The sequence below is a fragment of the Rhineura floridana genome, chromosome 2 (assembly GCF_030035675.1).
Source record: "Rhineura floridana isolate rRhiFlo1 chromosome 2, rRhiFlo1.hap2, whole genome shotgun sequence".
NCBI lineage: Eukaryota > Metazoa > Chordata > Lepidosauria > Squamata > Rhineuridae > Rhineura > Rhineura floridana.
The window spans coordinates 33,954,964-33,962,227 of record NC_084481.1 but is presented as its reverse complement, the minus strand read 5'-3'; positions in this window follow the sequence as shown (position 1 = coordinate 33,962,227).

Sequence of the window (7,264 nt, the reverse complement as noted above, 5' to 3'; positions counted from 1 at the left end):
ATGCAATAATATATAATATATCATATGCAATAATATATAATATATCATATGTAATAAATTAAATTTATTAGTTGCCCATTTAATAAAAATTTAAAAATTAATAAAAATAAAAATTAAAAAATTAAAAAATTAAAATTAAAAAACTTAAAAATTAAAAAAAATTAAAATTAAAAAATTTAAAGAAATAAAATTAAAAAATAATAAAATTAAAAAAAATAAAAAATTTAAAAAAATTAAAATAAAAATTAAAAAATTAAAAAAAAATAAAAAATAAAAAAATAAAAAAATAAAAATAAAAAAATAAATAAAAATAAAAATAAAAAAATAAAATTAAAATAAAATTAAAAAATAATAAAATATATTAAAATTAAAAAAAATTAAAATTAATTTTTTTAAAAAAAAAATTAAAATGAAAAAATTAAAAAAATAAAAATTAAAAAAATTAAAGTAAAAAATAAAAATAAAAAATAAAAATAAAAATTAAAAAAATAAAAAAATAAAAATAAATATAAAAATTAAAAAATTAAAATTAAAAATTAAAAAAATTAAAAAATAAAAAAATTTAAAAAATAAGAAATAAAAAATAAAAATGTAAATAAAAATAAAAAAGTAAATTAAAATTAAAATTAAAATTAAAAAATTAAAAATAAAAAAAATTAAAAATTAAAAATAAAAAAAAATCAAAATTAAAAAAATCAAAATTAAATTATTTTTTTTAAAAAAAATAAAAAATAAAAGATAAAAAAATAAAAATTAAAAATAATAAAAAATATTAAAAATATGAAAATATGAAAATAAAAATAAAAATAAAAATATGAAATTAAAAATAGAAAAAAAATAAAAATAAAAAATAAAAAATAAATATAAAAATAAAAATAAATATAAAAATAAAAAAATAATAAAATAAAAATAATAAATAATAAATAAATAAAAATTAAAAAATTAAAAATTAAAAATTAAGAAAATTAAAAATTAAATAAAATTAAAATTAAAATTTAAAATTAAAAAAATAAATAAATTAAAATTAAAAAAATTAAAATTATTTTTTTTAAAAAAAAATAAAGATAAAAATAAAAAAATAAAAAAATGAAAATTAAAAATAATAAAAAATAATAAAATATAAAAATATGAAAATAAAAATAAAAATAAAAAAATAAAAATAAAAATAAATATAAAAATAAATGTAAAAATAAAAAATTAAAAAAAGTAAAAATAAAATAAAAAGATGTGAGAAGATGTGAGATGTGGTGGGATGTGGGATGTGGTGAGATGTGTTATGTAATATGCGATGATATGTGATATGCAATAATATATAATATATCATATGCAATAATATATAATATATCATATGTAATAATATATAATATATCATATGTAATAATATATAATACATGATATGCAATAATATATAATATATCATATGCAATAATATATAATATATCATATGCAATAATATATAATATATCATATGTAATAATATATAATATATCATATGCAATAATGCTGGGAAAAAACAGAAGGGAGTAGAAAAAGAGGACGGCCAAAGAAGAGATGGATTGATTCCATAAACCACAGACCTGAACTTACAAGATCTGAACAGGGTGGTTCACGACAGATGCTCTTGGAGGTCACTGATTCATAGGGTCGCCGTAAGTCAGAATCGACTTGAAGGCACATAACAACAACAACAAAATAATGTACTGAAAATGACAAATTCATGAAGTTAGACTGAGGCTGCACGTGAACAAGCCACCGTATGAAGAAAGGTCCACATGGTTACAGTTTACACTAGATTTCTCATTATAATGGCAGAATTCAATTCAGCTGACTCACGCCTCACATAGGGCCATCTATGGCTGGGATCCAAAAAAGGCATAGGCTTAAGGGATAGGTGCTTATCATTTGCAGAATAATTTGACTTCTTTTGAGCAGCAGACATGCAAAAAGCCATACCACAAACTCTCCTGAAAAAAGGTTTGTCGTGTGATACCTTGATTGGCTGTTAGAGAAAAATGAACTGAATGGTCCCTTCATGGTTCTTTGGATCCTGGTCCACGTGACTGCTTATACCAGAAGATTGTAATAGGATAGACAGAAGTATGTGAGGGTGGAAGAAAAGAGAAGCCCATTGGTGGGAGTCTGGCAAGGAAAGGGAGAAATGAATAAAAGTTTAGGAGTCAAAAATGTCATGGTAGCTGCTGTTATATAAAGATTGCACATATACAGCCCATACATTGTCAGGAGGTGTCCCAGTGCTGTTAATCTGGAAAGCACTTGTCACGCCAGTGGTATTAAAACATTGCATAGCAGTAGACTACAGTGGGGGACATCAGGCCCAGGCGCCAAACTCTAGGCAACTCTGCCTGGTCCTTGGAACTCTCCCCAGGCGACTTCCAGGAAGGATTGCTTCGCTTGTGCCTGCCTCTGAGACGAGCTCTCGTCTCAGAGGAAGATTTTCAGTTTTAAAACCAGTCAAAAGGGTTTTTTTGACTGGTAAAAAATTTCTCCCAGGCAAGGGAGAAACGAAGAGATCATCCACAAGCTTCGTTGTGTTTGTTGGGGGACTTGAATTCATTAGGATCCCCTATAAACGAAGGACAAGCCAGCAACGTCGGATGGAGCCAGGGAATTTCAAGCAAGCTCAAACTGATTAAGCGAGACGTTTTTCTTTTCTTCAGAGAAAAACAGATTGTAACAGGCAAGCATTCTTCTATCTATCCTTATCATTTGGCTTAAATTGCTGCAGTAAAAGAGATTTGTTAAAAGAATCAGCAGTAAAGAATCCCTGGGTGAGTTATAACTTTTCTCTTTTATACACGGACTTAAGGCGGAAGGAAATCGAAATAGCTTATCTTTGTTTTTATTGCAAAAAGCTTGCCTGGAATTGAGCATTATAAAGATACAAACGGATGAGAGATATCTAATTTGAGGAGAAAAATTTTGATTTATATGAACTTTTGAGTTTTATATGTCTGGGACTATTTTTTCTGGTCTACTTCATTTTGACGAATCTGCTTGTTCTTTATGCCACTAACTATTTGGATGCTGTGAACTAAATTTGTTTTGCATTCTTGGACACATAAGAGATAAGGCAGTTTGTGCTGTCTACATTATGATGTCATCAGGTTTGGAATATTAACTCCTTTGTTGCTGGAAAAAGAAATAAATTGCTCTTTGCTTGGGAATAGTGCTATATTGGAAATTGAAAGTTTTTTTTTTCTTTTTGGTTTTAAAAATGACAATTAAGAAAGTGGCTGAGACCCTGGAAGTAAATATGTTTCAGAAAATAATGGATGAGATTGAGATAAAGAAACAAAAACTGAGACATGGTAAACAAGAGATGAAAATTGAATTTGGCAAAATGAAGCAGGAGCTGAAAGAAATAGGGGATTTTATGAGAAAGGAGGTTGATGAGATCAAAGATATAACTAGACAAGCAATAGAAGAAGAAAGAAAAATTAAAGGGAAGATGCAAGTCCTGGAGATTGGAATAGATATATCAAATGTGGAACTGGAAAAAGATTTGGAGTTTATGGACCTTAGAGATAAAGATTACTGTTTGGAATTCAGCGTTGTCCCTGAAGAAATTGATGAAGATATCAGAGATAAAGCTACCAATGTTTCAAAAAAATTTCTGGACTGGAATGATGTGATGGAGCTTGAAATAGAGAAAATCTATAGAATTAATTACAGATATGTGACAATGGAAAAACTCTCAAGAGATGTGCTAGTGCATTTCGTAAAAAAAAGGAACAGTGATATGACTTTACAACAACATTTCAGTAACACATTCAGAATTGATGGCAAGGAAATATTTGTGAGGAAGGAAATTCCCATCAGACTCTTATTATATGACTATGACTATGACAGCAAGATCATTATGGATGCAAGGATGGAAGGTGGAAGATGGAATTAATACTGATAATGGAAGAATGGCTATTGAAACTACTGGACCTAGCAGACTTGATGAGATGGATTAATCAACATGTTTATTTGGAGAAAAATCGATGGATATATTTCTCAAGGACTGGAAACCTCTCTTTGACTTTTTGCGGAAAGAATAAAGTGATGTTAATGAGATTTGATAATTAATTAAGATAACTACTGGAGGAAAGTGATTTTGTAATATATTAAGAGACAGGTTTGTTATATACTATAGACCTATAACTGATCTGCGACAAATCGGAAGTCAACATTTTATTTTATTGTATTAGTTATTAATTTGGTTTTTTTGTTTTGTTTTGTTTTTTGAAACTTTGAATAAAAATTAATGATAAAAAAGGAACTCTCCCCAGGCCACACCCTCTCTCTGCAGGCCACACCCCTCACTGGCTCTGTTTTGCACCCAAGAGTTTTGGCATGACTGAAATGTGTCCTTGAACTCTGACAGTCCTCTTGCTTGTCTGTATGGAATACAGAGAGAAGTGTGTGGGTATGTTGAGAAACTAACCTACTGTGCAAAGGTAAAATTTACATTCGTTGCTCCACTCACATTTGCCTATGGCCCCACATACCACTGACATGTAGCCCTCAAAAGGTTGACCAGAAGGGAATTCGGCTCTCGACCTGAAAAAGGTTTCCCATCCCTCCAGTAGACCATTAGTGTGCTTGTCAAAAAGAATAATGCAAGAATATTCAGCCTTTCACACCAACAGATGTTATTTGAAATTAAAATTATCACTGCATGTCCATGAGAATTTCAAATGATACATCAATTATTTAGACATGTTGAGCTCTTTGAAGCGTTTAGAAGAGAAGTCCTTTAAATTTACCATCCCTTTTTGGGAACCCATGTTCCATTTTATCCATTTCTAAAAACTTGCTCTGTTTAAAACAATAGCTCTAATTCATTTGAGGTATTAACTCAGCAGGCATTGATGTCTCAAGCAAATTTGCAGTAAGGAAAGACATCTAGCTTCACGAGGAATGATCAAAGTACCTTTGTCTGATGTTTTGCAATCGCAGTAAGAGACTCTATACAGCAACTACAATGACACCATGGACAGGTGTGGTTTGAAGCGTGTGTTCACGGACAGCAGCCCCTTGGAAGGCCAGACCAAGGTCCAATTCCAGGCAAGCAAAGGTTCCAACAAGGACTTTGGCACGAAGTAAGTCAAAGGATAGACTGAGATCCAGGTAAGCTGAAGGTTAGGATCAGGTACAAGACACAGAGCTAGTACTAAGATATTGTTTCAGCAGTTGTTCCAGCTGCCCGTTCAGACTCTTAAGCCAGAGTTGCCAGAACCCCACCCTGGGTCCAGCTTCAGGTTGCTGCAGAGAGTCCTCCTCATGAGGAGGGCCCTACTCCTGAGTAGCCCTTTACTCATGAGGAGTCCTCCTCTGCAATTGAGCAGTCCTCCCGACTGTGAATGTCTTGGTCTGCCTCTTGCGGTGCCATCACTCCTGGGAGCTTGCAGATAGTTCTCCCTCTACTTCAAAAGCCAAGCTCCTTTTCTGTTCCAGGCGCCTCCTTGGCTGTTGTTCTGTCTTTTTCTGAGTATCTGGGGACTCCAGATCATCCTCAGCCAGATCCTCCTCAAAAGACCAGAGTCATCTGGTGGGGACATGGAAGACATGTACTAATTGGAAATGAAACAATATCCCCACCCTGAACCTTTTTCAGGCAGTAAAACAGTACTAAAAGTGGGGTTGTTTATAACTGTCCCAATACTAGGGTTATGAGCAGCCCTGCAACCCAAATTACTTCCTCCAGATCTGCCCCCAATCAATTAAAGGTTGTCACTAAAGTTTAAGTTTTTTTAAAAAAATCACCACCCGTCTCGCAGCAATCCAGAACTGTCTCAACCAGACTCGAGTGACGCCCCCATCCCCCTGAATCAGCTCTATTTGGTTTTAGTGCACAGCCCTACCTGATACCCAATATGAGCACGAGCACAAATAATCATGATTACACAATAAAAATGATATCTGGAGGGAACCTGGACTTAAAAATCAGATAATTCCATTAAGGACTATGCATTTCTTTCACCTACTATTTTCTCTCTTTTCTTTTCCATTTCCAACAAATGTCCACCTTCTCTTAGGGGTGACAAAAATCTGACCCAGTTTCTTGATTCGTTCCTCACAACAGCAGTCCACTACTGTACTCTTTCTGGTCACTTCGTCAAGGCTTCGGAACCTCCACCTTCCTTGTTCTAAGCCATGATATTTATTTGTCTGCCAGCATTTTTATGAGAAATGCATTTTTATAGGGACAATTAGAGTTCAAAGTGACCATCTCCACCCAAGGAGGTTGATTTTATTCTTCTTCTGTCTATCTTTCAATCTTTGTGGATTTTTAAAAATATATATATATTGAGGTTCATGTCAAGCCAAACATGTAAAATAGGATGGGGGAGGTATAGAAAAATGTTCAGTTCCATAATTCAGTGTTGGCTAACAGGCCAGCCTTCCAAAGTCACTTCAGTTTGACTAATGATCAGCAGTATGCGGCAGAGACAGGGTAGTTCATCTGAGCTATTTTCATAGCCGCCGCAGCAGCAGACACTGTGCAGAAGCCTTTGTTGTTACAAAATCAACTCTTGAAGATCAATGATATATTTCTTACACTATAAAATCTGGGTATTTCCTAGGGTAATATTCTAAAATGGCTTTTGGAAGTCATACTGTGAGGGAAAGTGCATCGAGAAGACAGTGCTCAACTGGGTCATCTACATAGCTTTTCCAGGATCTCTGCTTCCATGAGTGTAATCATAGAGCACTCCAGGTGGAAGGTCCTCTCCTTAATGATTTCCTAGGACAGCCTGCCTGTAGAGATGGCCCTCTTCTGCCATTATGGAAGGAGGTGGGGTAGCCTTGAGACTGCTGGAAAAGAGTCTTACAGTGATAAGACATTTTCTTCTTCTTTTCTTGTATTGCGTTACAGGGAGAAGACACTAATCCAAAAGGTGACAGGGATGTTAGCAAGGGTATCCCACACACTAAGGCCACGTGGTCATGATTGGTGAAGCCACAAACTGCCGTTTCCCAGAAATTAGCCTTTTGGTTTCATTTGCAGACACCAATGAACTTCTCCAAGCTCCAGCTCAGAGAAAAACACTAAGGCCCACTTTAAGGAAAGAGGAGCTTTCTACACCCTCAGATTAAAATCTGAAGCTGAGAATAATTGCCAGCTTTAAGAACACAGGAGTCACACCATTACACTGAGTCACACCCAGGGCCGGTTCTAAAGGGTGGCCAGGTTGGGCACTGGCCCGATGGCCCCTGGAGCTACAGAGGGCCCCTCCGTTCCCCTTCCGTGATC